The 27,755-nt window shown below is 36.2% G+C and overlaps 1 long non-coding RNA gene across 1 annotated transcript; it reads right to left on the bottom strand.

The window, feature by feature from the left end:
• Positions 1–1,770: 1,770 nt before the first annotated feature.
• On the bottom strand, positions 1,771–25,620 carry LOC120319648. Its single transcript, XR_005559804.1, has 4 exons — positions 25,416–25,620; positions 24,091–24,130; positions 21,798–21,868; positions 1,771–1,866 (listed from the first exon to the last, which is right to left on the bottom strand). It is a non-coding gene; the product is annotated as an uncharacterized LOC120319648 (long non-coding RNA).
• Positions 25,621–27,755: the final 2,135 nt, after the last annotated feature.

Raw genomic sequence — 27,755 nt, 5'->3', positions numbered from 1 at the left:
AGCACAGATCAACTCTGTAGCCAAGACACTCATCTCCAGAACAAAACGATTAGCTGACGAACAACACCTAAAAACTGAACTACACACTCTCACCAATGTACTAACATCCAATGGATTCCAAAGAAATAAGATTACAAACCTAATCCAAAAAGAAACCCCCACTAAAATCCAAGACGAAGAACAAGAAAACGGCAAAGCCCTCCTCCCATACATAAATGGCACCACAGACAGAATCAGTAAGATCCTCCATAAACACAACATCAAAACAGCATTCTGCACAAACAAAAAAATATCCACCATCCTTAGAAACCCCAAAGATAAAATTGAATTAGAAAATCAAGGAGTATACGAAATCCCATGCACCACTTGTCCCACCACATACATCGGACAAACCAACAGAAGAATAAGTGCACGAATTGAAGAACATAAGAACTCAGTCAAAAAAGATGAACCAACATCTTCCCTGGTCCAACACCTTAAAGCCACAGGACATGAAATTGACTTTAAAAATACCAGAACCATTGCCAAAAGTGAACATTTTAATAACAGAATAATCAGAGAAGCCATCGAGATAGAAAACGCCCACACAGCATGAACAAGCGAGATGATACCTCCCGCCTACCAGCCATTTGGAAACCCGCCCTTATTGACAAACGACTCCCTAATACAAAAAATGATACCAGACCCACACTCACAAAAACCCCACAGGATGTCACCACCACACATCCACGCAAAAAGCAAACCCAAAGCCACACCGATGATGAGGCACGACCACAAACCAGAAGCCAGACCAGAGCTGCATCATTAGCCACTTCAAAGCCCTCCAATCCATACACGAAGCAAACTGACACCCTCCATGAAAATGAGGCACGACCACAAACGCGAAGCAAAAAAATAGCAAGGCAGCCCAAAATCTTAAACCCCTCTGCAACTCAGACTAACCTGAGCACAACCAAACATAACACTCCCCCAGCCAATCAGAGCACAACCAACCCCCCAGCCAATCAGAGCACAGCCAACCCCCCAGCCAATCAGAGCACAGCCACGCCCCTAACCCATCAGAACACACCTCCACCCAATCAGAACACAGCCAAGCTCCCACCCAATCAGTTCATACCCCCACTGGCAGTTAAAAGGAAGAAACAGCTAAGACCACACATTGCTGCTCAAAGCACGAAGCTGAAAACACCAGCCTGAAGATGACGAATGGGACTTCGTCGAAACGTCGCCCAGACACTTCCAATTTTACGCGGGAGAAAACCCGAACAACCAAACGACATAATACAAACACCGCGAAACCTAATGAACAAAACATATATAATATATATATATATTAATATATATATATATATATAATATATATACTATATATATAATTAATAATATGTTTTTGGAGTTCGGGTTTTCTCCCGCGTAAAATTGGAAGTGTCTTGGCGACGTTTCGACGAAGTCCCATTCGTCATCTTCAGGCTGTTTTCAGCTTCGTGCTTCGAGCAGCACGAAGCTGAAAACACCAGCCTGAAGATGACGAATGGGACTTCGTCGAAACGTCGCCAAGACACTTCCAATTTTACGCGGGAGAAAACCCGAACAACCAAAGACCTACATACAAACACTCGCGAAAATCTCAGAAAACACACACACACACACACATATGTGTGTGTGTGTATATATATATGTGTATATATATATATATATGTATGTATGTATGTATGTATGTATGTATGTATGTATATTGTATGTATGTATGAATAACATATTTAATTATGCTGAATCTGCTTACCAGCAGGTCCTGGCAATGGTGCTGCTTTTCTTCTTCGTTTGATATCACCCATACATAAGGATCCTAAATGGACGCTTGTCTGTCTGCAATGAAATCAGAGATATGTATGCAAAATGGTAAGCAAGCAGTTACATTGGGAAGTTGATGTAATAAAATTCATGATAGATTTAAAACAATCTCACTAAGATGGAAATCTACTGTTCCTCTAAAACTGAAATTTAATCAAGTTTCTTGATAAACAGGAAGCAGGAGTGATATACTATAAATAACTGTAGAAATAAACAATGTACATTAATACTTTAAACTGCTCAATTTGGCAGCCTTTCTGACTAAACAGAGGAAAAAAGTAAACAATAGTCTTTCATAAGTTGTAAACTTGTGGCATCTTTTAAAAAATTGACTTGAGTTTTAAAACAAAATGGAAAAGAAATGTGTTTTGTTTCATTTTCAAGTTGTTTATCATAACTTAGATTCATTATTGAATCTACAAGGGAACCATCCAAAAGAACAGTGGTGGGAAATCCGAGGTAACATCATGGAAATTGCTAGAAAGTATATGTCATGACCAAAAACCAAAGAGAAGAAATAAGTGACTATCTGATGACACCATCAAAATAGCTGATCATTGTTCAGGCAGCCAAAGCCAAAGGTAAGTCAAAAGTCTGAATGCAATTTTCCAGTGTGAAGTCAGGAAAGACAAAATAGGCAGTGGGAGAAGCAGTGCCAACATCTGGAAGAAGTTAACAAGGAGGGACATACTATGGTCATGTTTGCTGTAGTTAAAATGATGCAATCCAGCTTTTCAGCCTGCAAGGAAACATTAAAGACAGGAATGCAACAGGAATGTACTACTGGTAAGTGACTGGCAGAAGTTCAAGAACAGGTGGAAAGAGTATATGGACAGACTCTATAGCAGTTTGACATACCATCAAGATGACAATGATAACAGCCTAATTATTAAAAAACCAAATATCTTGAAAGAAGAAGTATAATGGGCCATGGCAAAATTGTAGAACTGGAAAGCCCAAGGTATTGACGGAGTATCTGCAGAATTACTAAGACCAGTGCCAGTTAACATCATCACTGGCCTCACAAATAGAAAAGATCCATTTTTATCCCATTAGTAAAGAAAGGCAATGCTAGAGACTGCTCCAACTATTGCATGATTGCATTAATTTCTCATGCAAGCAAGATTATGTTAAAGAGGCTGCAGAACATCATTGATGAAGAGTTACCTGATGTACGAGCTGGCTTTACAAAAGGGTGCGACACTTGAGATCACATTGCCAATATTAAATGGATTACGGAAAAAGCACGTGAATATCAAAAGGATATCTATACGTGTTTTATCGATTACAGAAAAGCTTTTGATTATGTAAACCACAATAAACTTTGTGTGATTTTGATGTCCAAACCCACCTAATCAGACTTATCAGATCACTGTACACCAATCAGGAGACAACAGCAAAAACACTCTATGGTGATACAAATAGATTCAGGATTAGTAAGGGAATTAGACAGGAATGTATGTTGAAGTGATCATGCAGAAATTAGACCTAGAATTGCCTGATTTGGAAGTGAAGATTGGAGGCAGAACCATAAATAATTTTAGATATGCAGGTGATACAACATGGTTTGCTAAAAATAAGGATGACCTGGAATGAACTGGAAAACCAAGGATGAAAGTGAAAAAGTAGGATTGAGTCTTAAATTCAGGAAAACAAAGATAATGTCAACAGCTGTAGATGGACATAAAATGTTTAAAATAAACAAGAAGGAAATTGAAGTAGTTTGAGAATTTATCTTTCTTGGATCAACATTTGTTCAAGATGGCAGTTTTACACCTCAAATCAAACACAGGATAATGTTAGGCCACACTGCAATGGTTAATATGAATAATATCTGTAAAAGCAGAGATATTGATATAAATAAAAAAGCAGGTTATTTAGAACAGAATAACAGAATAACAAGAGTTGCAAGGAACAGGAAACCAGTCTCTTCTTAAAAACTTCCTGTGTTGGATCATTCACAACTTCTGGAGGCAAGTTATTCCACTGATTAATTGTTCCAACTGTCAGGAAATTTCATCTTAGTTGTAGGATGTTTCTCTCCTTGATTAGTTTCCATCCATTGCTTCTTGTCCTGCCTTCAGGTAATGATGTATGGGTGTGAAAGTTGGACACTAATAATGGCTGAAAAAGAATCGATGCCTTTGAACTGTGGTGCTGATGTAAATTATTGCATATACCATGGACATCCAAAATAACCAACAGGGAGGTGTTGAATTGTATAAAACCAGAAACTTCACTTGAAGCCAAAATGACAAGACTACATCTGATTTACTTTGGCCATGTCTTGCATGCAAATTCATTGGAGAAGTCAATAATGCTAGGAATGATTAGTGGATGAAGAAGAAGGGGCAAACAAAGAACTTGTTGGCTTGATACCATCAAAGCTGATTCAAAGAAGTTGTGCTTGACAGTGTAGCATGGAGAGCACTTGCCTATAAAATCGCCAAGAGTTAGAAATATCTGATGTCAATGTTCTAACCAATTAGATTTCATATAATGTTAAATTTATCTCTTAAAAGAATGGAAAGATTACAAGCACATAATTTAATATAACTTAAGCTTTCCTTTTTTGCTGAAAGCAGCTCCTAAAATTATTTAGCATCAAAAGCAGTGGACTTCGAAATATAGCTCAGGCTAGGACTGATATAATGAAAAGAGTATGAAAAGGCATGAGAAAGAGGGAAACCAGAATTCAAATAGGATGAAAGATAAAAATTAATAAAGTCAGGCAATTGAACCTGAAGACCTTAGTAGCAAGAATAATAGCTAGCTCTGCTTAAGTAATTCTTCTCAGATTGATTATCTGTTACACTACATTGAGATATCTGGATTATTGATCAGTTAGATTAATAATCTAACTGATCAATAATTTAAATCCCCTTCTCTGTTTCTCACTTGGCACATACAATGAAGTTGTACCAAACAATACTAAGTAAGGACTACTTTGTTATAGTTGTCACCCTTTGTGCAAAACATCGCAGTTGTTTTTTAATTTAAAATCAATGGATGTGTGAAAGGCAGCCCTGTTTCTTCAGCATAAATGAATCATTCGTCTCTGCAAAGCATAGCAATTTGATCACTAACCAAGGTACGAATATTGATAGTGAGTTTCTTTCTTTTTTCTAAATTTGCTACTGTTTTGAGGAAAAGGCATTTTTCAACAGGCTGAAAACAATTAAACACCATGATAAGAAATGGAAAATGAATAATAATTATTACTAAAAATATCCCCTGCCCTCTCCAATAAAACACAAAAGTTAAACAGCTATTCTGCATGTTGATATGACAGAATCTAAAAAGCAATTTGAAGGAGACAATCATATACACACAATGGTTTCCTCAAATTGCAAATCTATTCTAGTAATAATAATCTATTTCTATGAAAAGCTCTGTGAATAATACCTGGGAAGTTTATCTTACAGCCCAAAGCGGAATGAGTGAGTCCACTTACCCATCTAGTTTTCATTGTAAACGGTGCTTCTGAAGTTGTCTTTAAGATGTTTTATATCAAAAATTATTTTTTTTAAAAAAACACTGAGTGCTACCCAAAATATCAAACTTTTAATAGAGGTTAGATGCTACAACCATCATAGAAAATAAAGCCACTTCCCCTTGGAGAGAAGCAAATGCCTGTAAGCAGGAAATGAGGTGTGGGACGAAGCTGTAATCATAACAGCAACTTCTTTAAATAATAGATTTATATTGTTTTAATGATGTTACTTTTTCTAGTTATCTTATATAAGCTCCTCTCAAAAGTCTTGGCATATATTTACTTTTTGAAAAAAAGCAAAAAAATAAAAAAGTCTATGATAAAACTAAATTAATATTTACAAAAAATATTAATGTCTTGCCTAATTATACATTTCAAATAGCTTCAATGGGACCTGGGAAAACAAAATGTCACTCAACAGCCTTGCCTATATGTTTCTTAGCATGAAACTGTAGCCTTGAAGATTAAAAAGAGTTAATTCCCTTGATTCCTCTCTATTTATCCATAGATAGCTGCAAGCTATCATTTATAAACAATATTCTGGCAGAGAGCTCGGGATACTAGATGGCAGGGCTAGAGAACTTGTTAAGACCACCTTGCCTGAAAACCTGGCTGTTGACATGCCAGTGACAGGGACTCGAGCAAGTTGTGTCAAAGGAAATAATTCTAAAGGAAAGACAACAGAAACTTGTCGCCTCTTTGTACACATTTACAAACAGAGCTTTCCAGAGTATTAAGCCTAGTTAAAGCTGCCCTCTGGATAAAGAGTGTTCTGAACAGCCTCAGACAAGCTCAGAAGACAAACAGATGCGACTATGGTCCCTGGCATTTGGCAAGAACACTCATTGTCACTAAGAAGGATATAAGCCTCGACAGGGCATCAGCTGTACAACTGTGAAGCAGGCCTGCAAGTACCAAGGTGGCAACAGAATTGTGGCAAAAGTAAAAAATTGGCTGGAAAAGTCAGACTAGTGTGAATTTACATGAGCAGACCAAACATACACTGCTTATTCTCATATCTTCTAAAATTAATTAAAAAAGCAAACAGAAGATTTCAATATTTGTTTATATTAAAATATAGAATATAAAGGGTTTGCTCTTAAGTGACAAATTACAAGAATAGATGTAATAAAATATCAAATTCTGAATCATAGAAAAAAATTATGATACTGAAAATGTATTAGCAGCTATTTTTTAAAAAAGATTTATTTACATATATGCTATTTGATACCAACACAACTGTTTCTTCTCTTTTGAATATCTATTTCCTTTATAATTTAATTTAATTTCATACTTTATTATATTGCCCAGCAATTATTTCTTGTAACTTTCCCAAATAATTTTTACCAGCCACTGTACTCAAAACTAAAAGACAGAATACGGTTGTTATTTTAATTTCTACAGTTTCCTGTTACTAACCCTACACCTTTTAATAACTATGAACTGTTATAACTGATCAATGAGGACTGAATCTATTACAAACAGATCACTTCGACCCATTCCACTTTGCTTTACTGTGACTCTGAAGTTGTATTATTAGAAGAGAAACCTCCATATATGCTGATTTAAAAAGCACTTTTGAAGAAATGAGTTTTTTTTAAATGAAAACTGTATAGAAAAGTTATTTATGACTTTAGTATATGGGAAAACCACCGTATGCTAAATTCTTACAAACCTCAGAAAGTAACCTGTAAAGTCCCTCATTTGATTATGTGCCATCAAGTTGTTTTCAACTCTTTGTGACCACATCGATAGATTTGTCCATGATAATCTGTCCCTAACCTTGTCTTTCCTATATCCCAACTTCGACACAATTTTATTAGTGGGCTTTCTTATTGTAACACAACATAATAATGAACACCAACCAGAAAATTGGTATGTTCTACATCAGCATTTTTCAAATTTGACAACTTTAAGATGTATGGACTTTATCTCCCAGAACAGTATCAGTATCAGCGATACTGTTCTATCTTATAATGGTTATGCAATAATCTTGGAAACAGAGTATTATAGCTTTGTTCTCCTGTAGGTTTAAAAATAAATTTGTTTGAGATGGTCTCAGAAATTCTATCTTGCACAGGGAATGGGACTAGGAGACCTTCAACCACATGATTTTAATAAATAACAAATATATTAGTACAAAGAAATTTGCTTCAATAAACAAGGCTACTTTCCTTGTTATAACTCTAAATCCATCAAAATTAATGGATTTGTTTCCTAAAAAAGTGTTGGGAATGATATTGCTATTCTATATAATCCTACCTAATATTCTATTTTTTCTATATTTAATATAAAAAAAATCATTAGAAAAAAGGCAAAATTACAGATTTTTTTTAAAAAAAGCATATTATTATACAGTTCCTAATTCTTAAAAACTTTTTTATCATATGGCATCTGGACTCTACTGGAATGTGAAATTCAGGGGGGGGGGGAACATTGAAGAAAAAATAAAAATGGTATTTATTTTATGCAAACACAAAAACTGTATAAACAGCACTTCTGAACGTATGATTCAAAAAGGACTGCACTACAGTGAATTGCATCTTAATTTATTTTTCTTGTATTTTTTTTTCAAGAAGCAAACTCCATACCTTGTTATCCAGGGTCTCAAGTAACTAAAATCATGACATTCTCTGAAAATAGGAACAAGACCTTGGCATACTATCAATGACTTCCTGCAAATGGCTCTAGAACCTTTTGACTTTTTTTTTCTTCCTTTTCTCTGCTACTGGATAATAGTTTTGATAATAGTATCAGACATAGCTTTGAAAAGATAAAATGCTAAACTTTTATTCATCGTCAAATTGATAAAAAGCATTTTTTGTTAAGAATGTTTAACTAAAACGCTTAATTTTCCTGTATGATGTGATAAATAGAACACAAAATGATTCCTTCATGTATTTTCATTTACAGCAAGAGATAAAACTGAAGCCTTAATTAAGTTTAATTCTAGATAGTTTTTTTTAGGATTACACTGTAAATAGAATAAATGTTCAGCTTTCCTCCGTCGTGTTCCTCACAACTGTCCGTCCATCCAAGGCACATGTATACATACAATTTTATGGAAAATATATCTAACAAAATGAAATTCAATGGTGAAAAAAGTAAGGTTCTACATTTAGGAAAGAAAAACCGAATGTACAGGTATAGTATAGGGGGTATCTTGCTCAATAGTAGTAACTGTGAGAGGGATCTCGGAGTCCTAGTAGACAATCACTTAAATATGAGCCAGCAGTGCGTTGTAGCTGCCAAAAAAGCCAACACAGTGCTGGGCTGCATTAACAGAGGGATAGAATCAAGATCATGTGTAGTATTAATATTACTTTACAATGCCTTGGTAAGGCCACACTTGGAATACTGCATCCAGTTTTGGTCACCACGATGTAAAAAAGATGCTGAGACTCTAGAAAGAGTACAGAGAAGAGCAACAAAGATGATTAGGGGACTGGAGGCTAAAACATATAAGGAACGGTTGCTGGAATTGGGTATGTCTAGTTTAACTAAGAGAAGGACGAGGGGGGAACATGATAGCCGTGTTTCAATATCTCAGGGGCTGCCACAAAGAAGAGGGAGTCAAGCTATTCTCCAAGGTGCCTGAAGGCAGGACAAGAAGCAACGGATGGAAACTGATCAAGGAGAGAAGCAACTTAGAACTAAGGAGAAACTTCCTGACAGTTAGAACAATTAACCAATGGAACAACCTGCCTCTAGAAATGATGAATGCTCCAACACTGGAAGTTTTTAAGAAGAGACTGGACAGCAATTTATCTGAAATGGTGTAGGGTTCCTGCCTGAGCAGGGGGTTGGACAAGATGACCTCAAGGTCCCTTCCAACTTTATTATTATTATTATTATTATTATTATTATTATTATTATTATTATTATTATTATTAACTAATTTTCTTGACTATTTAGGATATCTAACAGGCAAGACATCAACACACTAAAGAAATAAACCAATCCGTATGAGTTCATGATTAATACTTAATCTTGATTTAAGGGGGGGGGATAAAGATGGCATGTATAAGAGCTACATGCCAGCAACAAGAACAATGATAGGGAAAAGGAAACAGAAATAGAACCAGCCATCCTTCAGGAAAAAGTTGTGTGGACAATGAGTCAACTGTTAAATAACAAGGCCCCAGGTGCCAATATATCCCTGCAGAATTGCTTAGGCCTGTACCACCCACAATCACAACCTCATGCCAGAAAAATTGTGAAGCTAATACACGATCACAGGATTGGAAATGATCCATGTTCCCAGGATTGCTGCAATTACCACACATTTGCCCGCATCCCTCATGCTAGCAAGATTCTCCTTAAGATCATACAACAACATCTGGTACTGACCACTGAAAGAGAATTACCAGTTGTTTAAGTTGGTTCAGAAGGAGTCATGGCACCAGGGCCATATTGCAAATCTATACTGGATTATGAAAGCTCAAGAATATCAAAAGAACATCTACTTATGCTTTACTGAATACAAGAAAGCCTTTAATTGTGTCAATCATAACAAACTGAGAAAGCCTTAGAAAACTTGAGGATGCCAATACATCTGTTAAGTAGATGTAGTCACTGTACACAAATCAGAAAGACACTGTACAAACACAATGTGGAGATACTGATTGGTTCAACATAGAGAAAGGACTGGAGAAAGTTGTAGTTTTCACCTACTATTCAATTTGTATGTTTAAGTGATCATGAGGAAGCTGGAACTTGAAGGATCAAAAATTAGAATAAATATTGGAAAAAGATCATTCATAATCCCTAATCACACATCTCTCCCTCCAAAATTCAAAGAAGATGTCAGGTCCAGCCCAAAAACAATATAGAATAATCCAGCCAAAGTTCATGTCATGGTTGACTCACCACGTATCCCTGCTCACAACCAGACAACAGAAACAGGGAGGGGAGAGGGAAAGTATTGCAATGCAAGGAAAGTTTGGGAGGGAATTGAGGAATTTAAGTGAGCTGATGGAACCCGGGACAGTCCCAATCCCCCAAGGTCAAACCTGGGAAAACTCTGAGGTGCTCAGAATGTTCCCATAACAAAATACAATTGATTGGTGGACAATGAACCATGGGGAAGTCCAACTCTTTATTTGCTCACACCAACAGACAGAGTCTTGCCAGACTAAACCTATATATTGTCACCTCCATTAATATACCCTTGAAGATTCTAGAGAGAGTCTATCCTAACTGTCTTGCTTTGCCTCTTTTTGAGTTCTGGGCTATGTTGCTGTCTTGCCCCTCCCTTGGAATGGGCTCTCTCCTTCCTGGGAAACTGCCACTTCACTGTACTCCATTATACTGTACTCCATCTTCCGTTCCATGATGGCCCTGTCATCAGACCAGAAATATCTGATCAAAAGGATTTAAAAAAGCAAGAAATTTAGCCTCTTCCTTTATATCAAAATGATGAAGTTCATGACCACTGGAAGGAATGGAAATATCAAAGTAACAAGTGATAGTGAAGAGATTGAATGCATCCAAGAATTCATTTTCCAAGGATTGCAGATTAATCAAAGCGGTGAATGGGATCCAAAATTAAAGCTTCAAATTCCACACAGGAACAATAAGCATAAATCAAGTAATGGAAGAACAAGGACATCAGATTAAATGCCGGTTAGTCCACACTATTGTGCTTCCCAAAGCTAGCCACAGTTGCAAAAGTTGGACCATTAAAAACCAGACAGGAAGGAAGTTGACTCATTTGCACTGTGGTGTTGGAAAAGACTTCTGCCCATTCCTTGGACACAAAAGTGACAAACAAACAAGTACTGGAGCATATAAAGCCAGACATATTGCTGAAAGACAAAATCACAAAATTTCGCCTTATTTTGGCCACATCAAACTCATTGAAAAAGGCAGTTATGTTCAGAATGATTAGCAATAAAAGGAACAAGGCTACCAAAAAGCATGACATCTACACACCATCAAACAGGCAGAGCATAAAACAACTGAAAGAAACTATTCAAGATCAGAAAGTTTCTAGTGGAACTGGATTCAGAATCAGAACTAATTAAAGACTGTATGATTAAATGGGCACAAAATTTTGGTGAACCAGTTCTACTGGATACCTGGGAAACTATCTGGGTGAGGAATGTCAAATTTACACAAGCCCAGAACTTAAGGGATAATTTTTATAAAATGTTTTATAGATGGCACCTTGATCCACAAAAAATGTCTCTTATGTATCCTGACTTACAGCCTAAATGTTGGAGATGTGGTTGCCTGGACACCACTTATTATCATATTTGGTGGTCGTGTAAAAATATAAAAGCTTTTTGGATTAAGATATGGTGGAATAGTCAAAGAATTTTTAGAAAGAGGGTAAAATTTACTCCACAATTGTTTTTGTTAGGTATTGTTACTGATTGTGACGCTAAGGAGGTTATATTGATGTTGAACTTGATTACAGCCGCAAGGCTGTTAGTAGGGCAATATTGGAAGAAGGAATCTTTGCCTACCTTGCAAGAGTGGCTTTTTAAAGTTTCCTATCTGGCGGAAATGGCAAAGATTTCGGCTTTCTTAAAGGAGCAATCGCAAGAGAAATTTTTTGCCGTATGGGAAAAATGGATAAATTTCACACAATACAAATTGGATATAAAAAAATACCATTTAGCCTTTTTATAACTTGTATATAAACTTTGATATTTTATAGATTGTATTTTTTCTCTTTTTTCTTTTTTTTATCTCTTTTCTTCTTTCTTTTTTCTTCTTTTTTAAGCACTTTTTCTTTTTAATGCCTATGTTTTTTTTTGTTATATATATCTTATTGTTAATTATTTTATAAGTTGTTTAACTTTTTTTTAGGATTTTTAAAATTTTAATTAAGCCTATATTCAGCTCTGGGAAGCTCGGGGGGGATGGAGGGGGTGGTTTGGGAGGGGTTGGGTGAGGGTTGTTTTGTTTTTTGTTGTTGTTGTTGTCTTAAAAAAAAAAGATCAGAAAGTGTGAAATCGCCATGAATTGGACAAGATTTCATAATCAAAGATGGCACATTATTCTGCAACTTAAATTTAATACATTTAATAAATAGCTTGACATCTTAATATTATATCAAGCAATAATAAAAAATACATTGTCTGTGAGATAAATCTCTATCTGCATAAATTGCAACTTACATTAAGAATACTAATGCAGTTTATTAATGCCAATTTCTTAAGTGTTCAGAAAACAAAATAAAATTCACCAATAAGACATATTATATTATTGCTAATATTGCCCCATACTTCTGGATTGATTGATTTATGATTCCTGAATTTAACATGGATGATGTGCATAAAAAAGTTGCAATGTTTCAATCAGCGTGTCTTCTGTGTTTTAACCAGTTCTTTTCAAATCCATTTGCTTCTAGCTAAATCAAGGACACGGTACTTAATGAGAACTAAGATTACTAAGTCTTCACTGAGGAAATTAATATTTTTTTCAGGATTCCCAGTTTGATTAAACAAGTTTTAAAATTAAGCACTTTAGTTCTCCATCATCATGCTGAGAAAAGGCGTTCAGGTAAGACAACGCCCCTTTTCTCATAATATGGATCATATTTCTGTTTGGTGGAACTATTAAACAAAGCTGGACATAGCAAAAATAAAATATATCAATTCATATTTGCTTGGCTCATGGAAAAGAGCACTTTTATTTTCTATGATTTGATATCAATTTCCTTTCTCATGACAAATCTATAGTCCATGAAGAATTCTGTACGCAACAGAATTTTGACAATGCTGACAATCTGGGAAAGGGAAATCACTGGATCCAAAAAAGCTATAAGCTGCAGCCACAAACTGTGATTTGGTTCTTAGGCACATCTCCTTAGGAATTCTTTTCTGCTCAGACCTAGGTTTTCATTAATTGTAAAAGTGAAGATGAAAAAGATTTGGGGGATGCAGTACAGGTAGTTCTTGACTTATGACAACAATTGGGATCAGAATTTCTGTTGCTAAGCGAAGTAGTTGTTGAGTAAGTCACGCCCAATTTTACAACCTTTTTTGCCATAGTTATTAAGCAAATCACTGCAGTTAAGTAAATCACATGGTTAAGTAAATCCAGTTTACCCCATTGACTATGCTTGTCAACTGGGAAGGTCTCAAATGGCAGTCATATGACCATGAAATGTCACAATCACAGTAAACACATGCTGGGTCCAGAGGCCCAAATTTTGATCACATGACCATGGGAATGTTGCTACAGTTATAAGAGTGAGAACCAGTCATTTTTCAGTGCCTTTATAAACTTGAGCAGTCACTATATGAATGACTGAAAGGCGAGGACTACTTAGCGTTGGGCTTGTCTACTAGAAAAAGATATTTTATTTTAAAAAGTATCGAAATGCATTGCTTGAAGATTGATATATTATTTAAATAAATCAAATGAATTCTAAGAATGACAAGGCTAAGCACAAAAACCTTACCATCAATAGAGATAATTCCTGGGGATAAATGTGGTCACAAAAAGCATGGCCCTTAGAGCTGTAAGGAGCCCTCAATTTTCACAAACTAGTAAATATAAGGCCAGCTACCTGAAAGGAACAATACCACTGGTGTCCCAACTCATAAAGGCCAGCAGCCTGCAGTAAGTAGCTGTGGAAAAGCCATATATTTTTCGTAGTGAATTTGTTTCTGAATCAGTAAAAAAAGAAGGCAGGAAGGAAAAGATGTTGATGGGGAAAAATAGAAGTGTATCTACAGTAAAAGGGTTTGGCTGCTCATGTCACCTCATGTACAATCAATCAGGAGAGAGCTGGGAGGGACTTTGGAAGTCTTCTAGTCCAACCCCCTGTTCAAGCAGGAGACATTATACCATTTCAGAAAAGGTGTCTGTCCACCTCTTCTTAAAAACATCCAGTGATGAAGCACCCACAACATCTGAAGGCAAGCTGTTTCACTGGTTAATTGTACTGACTATTCAGAAGTTTCTCCTTAATCCCAAGTTGCTTCTCTCCTTGATTAGTTTCTATCATTTCTTGTCTTGCCTTGGTGCTTTGGACCCTCCAAACTGAAAAAACTGTCTACTCCAGGGGTGTCTAACTGCCAGCCCATGGGCTGGACACATCACGCAGAAGCCGCACCCATCCCATTCCTGGCAATGGCAAAACAGTCCCGATATGTTGCACGACGTCACATGATATCATGAGTTTGACATGTCTGGTCTACTCTATAGCTTTGCATTTCTCTTTGTCCTTTCTCTTCTTTTCAGCTGAGGCTATGAGAATTGTGGAAACATCTGGGTACACAGCCCATCATGTAATCAGAGCTAGAAAAACAATAGATAAAGGTTTGAACTTGCTCTCTTTCAGTAGAAAAGCTTTTGGGCACCTTCATGCACTTTATCATAAAGTGATACAGAAGAGGAGAATGCATACATTCAGTTCTCATTGTGGCCTGTGTACATTAACACTAAGCAATGTAGATAATTGTTTCTAAATTGTATGAATTCTGGGTTTCCAACCTCTAACTTGCCATTTGGTTTTTAAAATATATTTTATTGATATTGAAAAATAAACAATCCTGCAAAATTGAATGTTATCCTCTTCAGTATAGATCCACAAAATGTGTGTATATCTTATCTGTTGCACTTTCAGAGTAGTACTCTGGTCTTAATTTGTGGTTTAGAACATTCATACTAGGTTTTAAAATGCAATTTAAAAGTCAGCTACTATCTTGAAAAGAAAGAAAGCTAATAGATCACAAGATATTTATTTTCCCTTTTGCCACCCGATAGTTTTACCTAATTAAGCTACCTGAATCAAGAACAATGTGAAAAAGCATAAAACTAAAGAAAGAAAAATAAAATCACTACTATGAGAATGGTGAAGCATTGTTATTTGCAGGTTGAAAAAGGGAAACTACAACAGTTGAAAGAGAGATAGTTGATATAGAAGACATTCCTTGAAATGCAATATTGTCTAGCTATATTATCCTATAGTTTTAAAATTACTGATGCAAAAATAGATTGTCTTCCACATGTTATATGTGTGCAGCCCAAATGATGATATACTGTGCCCTTCTATTGCCATTCACATAATGGATTTTTGTTCACAGTTCTGTTCACCAAAACTGCTTGAAATGAAAGGTAGAAAATATACAATTTAGTTGAAGGTTACAACTAAACTGCAGCTTTCTGCATTCCACTTAGAAGTGTGATACCAAATTAGAATGTGGAAATTTGCTATGGGAATTGCAGATATGCCCATACATTCCCAGGGAATTTTCCCTGGGAATCTTCTGACTCTTGCAATGATCATTTGCAATAATACCCATGGCTTTCTTATGTAAGTTGCTCTTCAGCAATGTAAATCAGTATGTCTGTACTTCAATGGTCCACTCAGAATTTGAAGAACTTGAAATAAGTATCTGGAAATATCTAATCACTCTGTTTCACAGACCAAATTTTTCTATCGTAGTAGGAATGATTCTGCAGCAACTTTCATCAAGTATCTCTCCCTTTTTGTTTGTAACATGTTGCAACCTAGAGAGTTAAATGCTGATGCAAGACAGGGCAAGTTATATTATGAAGAAAAATATCTGTCTAGTAGTCCTCAACTTACAACCATTCATTTAGTGATCAACATTACAACAGCACTGAAAAAAGTAACTTTTTGACAAGACAGTTGCAGTATCTCCATGGCCATGTGATCAAAATTCGGATGCTTGGCAACTTATTGTCATGCATGTTACTTACGACAGTTGTAGTGTCCTGGGGTCATGTAATCACCATTGCAATCTTCTGACAATCAAAGCCAATGGGAAGCCAGGTTCACTTAACAACCATGTTATTAACTTAACAACTGCAGTGATTCACTTAACAACTGTGGCGAGAAAGGTTGTAAATTGGGCAAAACTCATTTAACTACTGTCAACGGAACTTTTGGGTTCAATTGTGGCCATAAGTTGAGGACTCCCTGTACTATACTGTTCAGGATAGGCCTCCCACAAGCCTTTTTCTGTGAGCCATTTAGAAAACATAAACCTTGGGCTCATTTCTTAATTTTCTGAGATTTGTCATATATTTAATAAATATGGAGAACTTTTACAAATTGAAACTTTTTTCTTTTTTCTTTTAAAGGTATTTGTTCCCCATGTTGACATTACATGTCCTACTTCTTTCACTGCTCAGTCAAATCAGTTGACTGAAATCTTATGCACTGTTCATAACAAAATGAAGTATATTATTGTCTAACAATTTTAGCCTAGAGTGATTTCCTAACAGAGATATTATTTTTACAAGTGTTATCTTGGCAAATTGTACCAAAATTTCTACCACAAAAAGGTAGATTGAAAGAAAATGAAATTCCTTATTCAGACTGCATGCCTACTTAGTACAGAATATGATAAATTTCTTCCTTAACTTTACAGATTTGATTAAGAACTCACAGCAGTGGATTCTACTAATCTCTGAGTAAAATGTTGAAGTATACAAATGGCAATTTCTTCCTATTAAAACACATATTTTAAGGAAGTTTTATTTCTCAGAAATATACAGTTATTTTGAAAGTAACGTATTACTTAATTTTATACCAGAACAGAAAACAAAACTGTAAAGCAGTGGTTCTCAACCTGTGGGTCGGGACCCCATTTGGGGTCGAACGACCATTTCACGGGGGTCGCCAAACAACGCAGTCCGCCATTTTTTTCCCCTTTTCCTTAGCTGTGCTACTCCCTTTTATTCTATTGGCTTTTGAAAGCCAATAAAATAGACTGTCTTGAATAGAGTCTAATTCTATTGGCTTTCAAAAGCCAATAGGAATTGTCCAGGCTGTCTCTGCCCTGCTGAGCCCGCCAAAAGTCCCATTCTGCAAATGGTGCTGCACCAGTTGTGCAGTCCTCGACTTACGATCGGTTGAGTAGTCCTCGACTTACAACCGGTTGGGGGTCGCGGCATTAAAAAGGTTGAGAACCACTGCTGTAAAGAGATTTCTGAGACATTTTTTTCAATTTTTAAAAAAGTAGCACTACAGAAGCATCTCTGTATAGAAAAAAAATCCTCTTCAATTATAAAGTTGAATAAATCATTGCGTTTATCTTATAAAAGTTTATTTTACTTTCTGCTTTTGATAGAAAGATAGGAGAGCTCTCTCTGTCTTTCTCTCTCTCTCTTTTTCAATATATAGGATGGAATCCAGAGAAAGTAATAGGTGAGTTCTTCATTAAAAATTTTAAATTGTTTGTTGCTGCATTTTAAAGGAGATATTAAGACACAGAAAAGTTCAGTAACCAAAATATTTCTTTCTACACAGCTTTAAAAATAAAGTGTGTTCCTGCGGTGAAATAGAAAACATAACCTTCAGCCAAGTCTTTCAGCCTTTAGATCAGGGATGTCAAACTGGCGGCCCGTGGGCCAGTTTCATCATACCAAAGCCACGCCCACCCCATTGCCGGCAATACAAAAAGAGTCATGATACGTCGCGACACATCACGTGATGTGGCAAGTTTGACACTCGTGCTTTAGATCCTCGAGAGGAACAGTAAGGATAAATCTTGCTTAGAGAAACTGTGGGATACACATGTAACACATTTGCAAAGGTATTACTAAGAAATTTCTAACTGTTTTGATTTTTCCCTTCTAGCCTATAGTACAAAAGCCTGTACAATAATTTACTTCTTAATAAAAAATGCACTTGAAAATAGTCATGGATGTTATGGTTATATGGCACAGAGGAAGTATAATCAGAATTCTACACTGGATTTAGTTATTGGCTTGCCTAGTTATGAAGTCTTTCCTCAGGCTTAGTTAGAACAATGAGATCATCAACATAATGCACACTGAAACCTCTGCTTCCGCATCGTTCAAAGTGTTATTGTATTTACCAAGAAGAGTTATGACCATCCCTTTTTATATACTTAAATGTTCCATGTGATGGAAGAATTCAATCCTGACACACTTTCTTTTCATTTTATTCCAGCATATTGAGATTAGGCCATGAATGCCAATACATTTGTTACAAGGAACAGTAACAAATGTAACTATGAGTGTGTGTCTGTGTGTGGGAGGGGAACCGTTTTCTTTTGCAAATAGACTTGTGCCCATGCATAGTACACTAACACCTGCTAAGTGTTCTAAGCCTTATTTAAACTCGGAGCCTCTTGTAGAGTCAGCGGCAGTAAGCAGGTTGTAATTTTTCTGAGAAAGAAAACCTGCCAAAAAATGAAGTCCAATTGTAGAGTTATTCTTAATGTGCTCCATCACTGTGCCTCTAGAGACTCATGAACTTTATGCCAACCCAAAAAGATTTTTAAATACCTGTATTAGAGTCTTGCTGTCCTCAGAAAGGATAATGCAGTTGAGTTTTTTTTCTTGCTTCTAATTAGTAATTTAAGCATATGTTCAGCATTTAACTCTAAATGTTTGCCTTTTCCCCAAGCTCTAAGACAGCTGTCCAAGATGTGGATGCCTGAAAGCACTTAAATATCAACATCTGCTGAATTATGTTAATGGAATGTAATATAATTGGGCATGAGCTAGAATTGATCCGAAGTGTATGACTATGACCAAGGCAAATCTAAACCAATATTTTGTCTTACAAACAAGTCATAGGTAACACACATCTGATGTTAATCACTAATATGATCAGAGCACAAAATTCAGAATACCAAGGCTAAAATAATCTATGAAAATATTGAGAAACAGTATTTAAAACAGAATCAAAGGTAAATATTTTTTGTGGAAATTTCCTACTACTGTGGCATAGGAACTCATTTTTAAATTCTAATTAAAACAAAAGATTATTCTAGGTTTAGGAACATTTCTGTGTTAAGGAACAATGCATAAAAAGACAAATAGCTTAAACTCATTTTAGTTGTAGAAGTACAATTTCTTTGAGAATTCTAAAATGGATCCTATTATATCAATCCCCTCTCCTCACCTTAGATAATTTATATCATCAACTCTATAAATATTCCTGATCAAGTCTTTGTTAGCCAAACCACATTATCTTTCCACCTCCTCACAATCACTTTTCTCTCTTTTGAAAAGTTTTCACTAAATAGTAATAGCACTTAGTCTTATATACTACCACATAGTGCTTTACAACACTCTCTGGGTAGTTTACAATAACAGCATATTGCCCCCAACACTCTGGGTCCTCATTTTACCGATCTTGGAAGTTACTGCAGTGAATCTAAAGTGCCTGGGCCTTTAGATACAATTGGCTAGTGAAAGTTATTTTCTAGAACAATGGATGGCCAAACATCAAACTAAGCTAATGTTAAAGCCCTACTCAGCTTGGAAACTGTGATAGAATTTTAAATATCCTGCAGGACTGAGAGACGGAGACTGGTTACTTAAGAAAACATCATTGGGCGGTCAAGATTGATCTAATTATCTGATCTAGTATTTGGGTACAATTTGACAAAGCAAACTGGCATTCAAATCAGTTTGGATAGATTTCTCCTTCTGCATTAAGGGGACTAAATTGTTTGCTGCAAATCTCAGCCAGGATTATAAAAGTGGGACAAGGTGAATGATGTTGTCAAAACTGAGTTGAATTTGTCAAAACTGAGTTGAATTTCAGGCTCAGGCTGCTATTATCAACTGCTGTCAGAAAGTTCTAACTGCTTCCATTTTACTGCAAAGTTGCTTGTATTGTCATTTCGGTAATAATAAATTGATAATAAAACATGTCTGTAGATTTCCTATTTATGTATTTATTTGGTTGTTTAAAAGAAAAAAGAAATTAGGGCATTCTTAGCTTCAAGGCAATCTAAATCAAACCAGTGCTTTGATCAAAGGATCTAGTTGCTAGTTTCTGGAGCCAAATCAATCTGATGATCTTGGGGCATTCTGTCCTGATTCAGCTATTCCTTATGTTTAACTATATCAAGTTGCAGAAGCGAAGATGAAAGGGGCAAGATTTTTTCATGAAGTTTCAGAGTGATGATACCCCAACCTCTCTTTTTCCTTCCCCATTAATAGCCTAACTGGCCCTGACCACTTTTAGAACTTGCTTGAGGTCTTTGCCTGCTTCTTTCAAAATACTGCATGTTAATTTCCCAATTGGCTCTCTAATTTCACTCTACTTTCATTGGATTTTTCAGTCCAGAGAGCCTGAAATTATTCTTCTATTGGATTGACATTTCAATGGACAGGGTAATATAAAAATAGCACATTGTTGTTGTTGTTTTTTTAAATATTTTATATTCCAATTGCATACATAGTATTTCTCTCTCTGATACTATTATTATGTACCACAAAATTCACATTAAATTATGGTATTTCTGGTTATGAAATGCAAAATTCAATATATTATTTTATTAACCACATCTATTCACAGCTGTTGAAAAATCTGTATTGATGGTTTCACTTATTTTGGAAAAAATGTATTGCAATTAAAAAATGTCTTATCTAAGGTAAATTAAAAGTCTGTCCTAATGAACAGATGATGTTTGGAAAAAAGATGAGATTGCCGTATCTTGCTTCTAATAAGAATCACTTTAATGCTACTGAATTTGTTACATCTCTGTAACAAAAACATAGTCATCTGAATTATCAGAGAAAATGGACAATCGTTCATTTTAAAAGATATTTTGATGAAAGATGAAAGAAACCTGATGAAAGAAAAATGCCTTATCACCAGAAGTTTTTGTTCTAATCTCTCTTCAGCCCCAATTTTTATTTTTTCAGCACCCTCATGATTACAGAGTATCAAAATAAAAGACAGTATAAATAAACAAATATAACTGACTTTGTACATGAAAATAATCTAAAGCTCAACAAAGCTGTTTCTGATAAAACAAGAACATGAGTAAATGTGAGTTATGTTTAAATAAATAAACATCTCCCCACCAAATAGATTATTGATTTTAATTTTATATTTTCCTTTAGTATCTCTCAACCTGTCGATTGGAGCAATTTTCAGATCCTCCAGAGATCAATTTTTTTTGGGAAAAAAAATCAACTGTGTTATTTTAGTAATGGATTCACTGGTCATAAAATCCAAGTCTTAATATTTCTATCAACCCTTTGATTCACACTGTAACTCTCATTTCTAATATCGTAAACAAAACAATGGTAGGTTGCATTTGTAATGCTTGTGAAAAATATGTGATAAACAGAGGAAGTGCTATTTTATTCATGGTAAATCAGATCTCATTTTAAAGACAGTTGTGCTTTTATATGGCTGCATTGCTGTCCTAGGTGACATAGTGCAAAGGGGGTATAAGCTTTACTGTCCCTAAATATGCTATGGAGATAAATAGATAGTAGACAGACATAGAAAACATACAAAAAAAAAGAAACAAATATTTATTTTATTCTATATGTATTAACTTGCTTCTCTGATTATATAAAAAAGATTATATTCGGTGTTACCTATGCCTCCCTTTTAAGCAGTCAGAGGCAGAGACAGTCACTGCATCTCACTATATGATTAGCAGTTATTCAACTAGGTAAAATATTAGCTTGTGATTTAATTAGAATGTAAATTATAAACTGCACTGTATTATAAACTTACCTGCTGGCTGTTTTTACTGAACTGTTCTTCTTGTGTCCTCTTTCTGATCGGTTATCTCGTAATAGTTGAAGCTACACAAGACATTCAGAATTTATATAAAAAACAAAATTTAAATGTTTAGAAGTACAAATCTCTTAGCTTTATTATGCTTTTTGCTTTCTTTAATGAAACTAATAATCTTATAGCTGGCAATATACTGAAATCTTAAGGTCTGTTTTTATTTTATTTCCATGTACCTATGACCATGCTGACATAGTACTAAGATCCATTTCCACAGCAATTCCCACCTACTCTGCTGTTGTGACTGGATAGTCCAGCAAACTTTATGCTGGGGGTAATATTTCCTTGAAAATTATAAAGAAAACTTTTGTGGTCTGACTGAAATTAAAACCAACATATTTGAAGTTTACTAATCTTTTTCCTAACCCTTTTATTTCTCAAAAGTTCTCACTTCCTGAGAGCAAAAGAGCGAAAAGAGAACAAAAAAGACACTACTGTAGGAATGGCTCCACTATGTGCTCATTTTTCACCCCACATTTTTTCCTTAGAATTAATTATGGCTTTACCATTAGCTATCAATTCCTGTATTCCTTTTCTTAACATCTTCAACAAAATTGGCTAATTTAAAATGACTTGAATCTGGCATTCTCAGCTTTCCTAAGCTGTTTCTAACAGTAGGAATAGCTAAATTAAGCAGGATTTGTTAAATTACCATGTTGTAACTACCAGACTATTTAGAATTGCTCTTAATTTCATCTTTCAAATAAGGCAAAATGTTTGCAGTGCAAAATAATTCTCATAGATTAATTTGTGTTTCTAAAAAACTGCATCTAAATAATAAAGTTGTACATTATGAGTGAACAACATATAACTATGGGCACCATTATGTTTATTCACTATCAGAAAGATGAGTCTCAAAATATTACTTTAAGGAAGATGAAAATGGGAAAGGGAAATTATAGCAAATATTTAATTGTGATCTTTATTAGCTGTTTTCTTAAAAAAAAAATCAGATTGTAAAAGCAACAATAAGAAAATGATGGCAGTTCCCAAAGAGCAATAAAAGAGATGCTCAAAAAGTTGTAACTTGAATTCAGGAAAATGAAATAATGTGAGCAGTGGATTTGGAAAGAGACTTTGATCATTTTGTAAAACATCCCTCCGAATGGTGGAGAGACCTACTAATTATTCCTATCACATTTTTCACAGCTGCTGCATCTTGATCAATATTTTCATATAGTTATCTATTCACCATGACTCAAAGTTTCCAGGTCAATAATTGTCAGTTCAGACTGTATGGGTCTGTATATATGAAAGCTTAGATTGTTAGCTTCAAGATGTATCACTTTATATTTACTTATACTGTATTGAAATTTAAATTTTGTTGACCCTCACTTATTACAGAGATATATTTTTGGAGCTCTTTTCAGTCCATATCAATGGAAGAAGTGAGATATGGTTATGGTTAATGACAGCAGCAATCTGTAGAAGGATTCATAGGTGACAGGGAGCTGCTGCTGCAGATAGTAATTAGTCTTAAAATATATTTGCAAAATTATTGCCCACTCGTTTCAGTTTTTTGATTGTTTTGAGAAGCAGTCTATAATAATTTTAAATCTATGACTCAGGAAACAAAATCCTTTTAATATACTTATGAACGTTATTTTGTAAATTCTACTCTGTTGCAGTTGTGGAACACTGTGATCAGAAAAGATTCCCTTATCTTCCCTGAAACATCCCTGCCACTCCTTTTCCTATCTATTCCATGATAAGCGTTTCATTCATTATCAGTTTTAGAGACTTGAAGCGTCTTCATAGTGACTTGGTAATATATGCGTTGCTATGCATACTGAAGCAGCCTGAAATTAAATGGAATTTTTTACAGGCTTCTTTTTAGTATGACCATACAAGTTTTGTGAACACAGGGAGAATTCTCAGTGTGGAAAAGTTGAGGTGGAGCTGATAGATCTGGAGATAATACACATGGCCCTGTTTCCCTACATTGCTCTTTGAATTATTTCTCAAGGGAGCACATATCCACTTGCACACTTGATTGAAACATTCTTTGAGCAAAAATAACTGCTGATAATTGCCGGCTCTACCCTGTCATACCCAGGAGGCTTTCATAATGAGTTATTTGCTGCTAAATATCTTCAGTCAATCATTTTCAATACAAAATCAGGAGATTTTGTTCCTTCTTTTACACACCGGTGTCCCTATTTCTCCAGACAAGTGACAGTTAAATTCCTTCAAATATATAAAATAAAATGTTCTTGATCAAAGTGGTTCTTACCTGGCTATGTTCTTTTCTAGCCGCAGGGCTAAACCAATGGCTATGGGAAGGGAAAAAAAATGGGGTTAGTAACAGCTAACTGAAGCATGAGCTGTCATATGACCAGCCTGTGCGTGCTCTTGGGTATTTTATTGTCCACCAGAAAAGTAGCCTTTGGCTATGATTTATTTAAATAGGATATTTTACAGAACACTCAAGGTCTATAATAGTTTTCACAGCAATGTATCTCATTCCTCAGGTTACTACTGTTTAAGCAAGTGAATATACATTAAATGGCAGCATGCCATTCTGCAATTCTTTACATAATACATCTGATAAACTTTTTGCTATGTTTGGGCCACAGAAATGTCAAATTTAATCAGTAAGTGGAAAAACTTTGCAGAAATGTTGATGGCTAATAGAAATATTTATATATATTATTAGCATTTTGGATTTAATACTTTTGCACACATATACACATCATTTAGAGAAAGTTTAATCAGAATTAAAGCTATAGATTTCAATGATAGTCAATACAATTCACGTACAAAGAACTGCACCTTCAGTGTTTCTACAATTCATTCCATTATGGTATCGTCTATTTTTTGTGTTATAGAATACTTTGAGAACTATACCAGTTTAAAATGGAAAACATGTATTTTTCCCTTCCCAATTCAATCAGCTTGGTTACTTAAGATAATCAGAGTTTTAGCAAGAGGAGAGAAATCTAAGAAGCATTAAGCACATTTTGGTATCACTAGTTGCTTTTTAAAATTGCTACAATTTTGAGTGACTTAAATGATACCAAGACACAGTATTATCATCACTCTCAAATTAACATACATATATAGTTTTATTTAATTGTTATACTTGGTAAAATTTTGCATTTAATTTCCAATATTTCTTGCAGGGGATTCTAATATGTGGAACACTTATTCCACAATCAATTTGCTAGTTTTAAATATGTCACAAAATGGTTTGTGAAATGTTTAAAAGCAGCTTGTGCACTTCTCCAAATCACTCTCCTTTTATCCCATTTCTTACTTCAAAAGCAAAAGCAAAGAAATAAGAAAGTACATCTGGACAGACCTAAGCCAGATAAGATACTGTGCTTCCTTTATCTTCATTCTGATTCTAGGATGGAAAAAAAACAAAAATACATGCACTCAAGGAATTGAGTTGTTTTAAAATTAACACATACGTTTCTCCACAAAAATACTGGAAAGAGCAGGCCAGAGTTCTGAGATTTGACTGGACAATTAGGATGAAATTTAATATATAATTCAAATTGGGAGATATACAAAGGAAGCTAAAAGAAATAATGAAAAAATAATATAGACACTTACTCATGGTGATGGAATTCCTGGGATAAAAGCACGGCTTTTTTGTTACTACATGAGCCTGTTGTAGTAATCTAAAAGAATCACAAGTATTATAAGTTGTGTATTGGAATTTAAAAGTATTTAAATCATGAAAACTATTTAATAATACCACTTTACAATGTAATACCACTTTACAATGCCTTGGTAAGGCCACACTTGGAATACTGCATCCAGTTTTAATAATAATAATAATAGTAGTAGTAGTAGTAGTAGTAGTAGTAGTAGTAATAGTAGTAGTAAAGTTGGAAGGGATCTTGGAGGTCATTTAGTCCAACTCCCTGCTCAGGCAGAAACCCTATACCGTTTCAGACAAATGGCTGTCCAGTCTCTTCTTAAAAACCTCCAGTGTTGGAGCATTCACTGCTTCTGGAGGCAGGTTGTTCCACTGGTTAATTGTTCTAACTGTCAGGAAGTTTCTCCTTAGTTCTAAGTTGCTTCTCTCTTGCTTAGTTTCCACCCGTTGCTTCTTGTCCTGCCTTCAGGCTCTTTGGAAAATAGCTTGACACCCTCTTCTTTGTGGCAGCCCCTGAGATATTGAAACACTGCTATCATGTCCCCCCTCATCCTTCTCTTCATTAAACTAGACATACCCAATTCCAGCAACCGTTCCTCATATGCTTTAGCCTCCAGTCCCCTAATCAACTTTGTTGCTCTTCTCTGTACTCTTTCTAGAGCAGCGGTTCTCAACCTGTGGGTCGCGACCCCATTTGGGGTCGAACGACCATTTCACGGGGTCACCAAGCAACACACTCCGCCATTTTCCCCCCTTTTCCTTAGCTGTGCTACTCCCTCTTATTCTATTGGCTTTTGAAAGCCAATAGGAATTGTCCAGTTGTCTCTGCCCTGCTGAGCCTGCCAAAAGTCCCAGTCTGCAAATGGTGCTGCAAGTTGTCTGCAGCTAAGGTGAGCTTTCTGGACGTTTCCACCCCTCCCTGCTGAGCAACTACTAAATGTAAGTAAAAGAGGGCCAGGGGTGGGAGGTGGGAGGCCAGCGGGCACAGGGAGGGTTGCTGGCGCGCATGGGGCCCGGAGGGTGGCTTACCTCCCTTGGGCTGGGCCAGCTGGTGGCCCAGTCCGTGGACGGCTTGCACCCTCGCTGCCATGTGCCATGGCCACCCCGGAGTGCCTGGGCCTGCCTGCCACTGCACCAAATGTGCGGTGGCCAAGGTAAGGCTAGCGGGGCAGCAGCGGGCTCAGGGAGGGTTGCTGGCGTGTGTGGGTCCCGGCGGGTGCCTTACCTCCCTTGGGCTGGGCCAGCTGGTGGCCCAGCCGGTGGTCGGCCTGCGCCGTCGCTGCCGCTTGCCGGCTACGCCTTGGCTGGCGCAGGCACCATGCAGGCGCGGCACTCCCGGGCCGAGGCGGTTGCTGGGCGATGGCCTGCGTGCACCCTCGACCTGCCCAGCATGCGCTCCAGCCGCAGGAGAGGAGACGGAGCATGTGCCTCCTCCTGCCCCACCCAAAGGGAAATACAGGTAGTCCTCGACTTACGACCACATGGTTGGGGGTCGCGGCATTAGGAAGGTTGAGAACCACTGTTCTAGAGTCTCAACGTCTTTTTTAAATTGTGATGACCAAAACTGGATGCAGCGTTCCAAGTATGGCCTTATCAAGGCATTGTAAAGTGATATTAACATTTTGTGTGATCTTGATTCTATCCCTCTGTTAATGCAGCCTAGCACTGTGCTGGCCTTTTTGGCAGCTGCAGCACACTGCTGGCTCATATTTAAGTGATTGTCCACTAGGACTCCGAGGTTCCTCTCACAGTTACTATATTGAGCAAGGTACCCCCTATACTATAGCTGTGCATTTGGTTTTTCTTGCCTAAATGTAGAACCTTGCTTTTTTCACCACAATGTAAAAAAGATGTTAAGACTCCAGAAAGAGTACAGAGAAGAGCAACAAAGATGATTAGGGGACTGGAAGCTAAAACATATAAGGAATGGTTGCAGCAATTGGGTATGTCTAGTTTAATGAAGAGAGAAGCAACCTAAAACTAAGGAGAAACTTCCTGACAGTTAGAACAATTAACCAGTGGAACAACCTGCCTCCAGAAGCGGTGAATGCTCCAAAACTGGAAGTTTTTAAGAAGAAACTGGACAGCCATTTGTCCGAAATGGTATAGGGTTACCTGCCTGAGCAGGGGGTTGGATTTGATGACCTCCAAGGTCCCTTCCAACATTATTATTGGATGATGATTGTGGAGATACCAGTTTGTATACCAATCTTCTTTGAATAGTAGATATTCTGAGCAGACCCAGTCCATAGTATATTCCAGCAAGGCTGTTCCAGTCTGCTGTATTTCTA

Source organism: Crotalus tigris, unplaced genomic scaffold, assembly GCF_016545835.1.
Source record: "Crotalus tigris isolate CLP2741 ecotype Arizona unplaced genomic scaffold, ASM1654583v1 scf7180000020915.40089, whole genome shotgun sequence".
NCBI lineage: Eukaryota > Metazoa > Chordata > Lepidosauria > Squamata > Viperidae > Crotalus > Crotalus tigris.
This window is presented reverse-complemented; position numbering and strand designations above follow the sequence as displayed.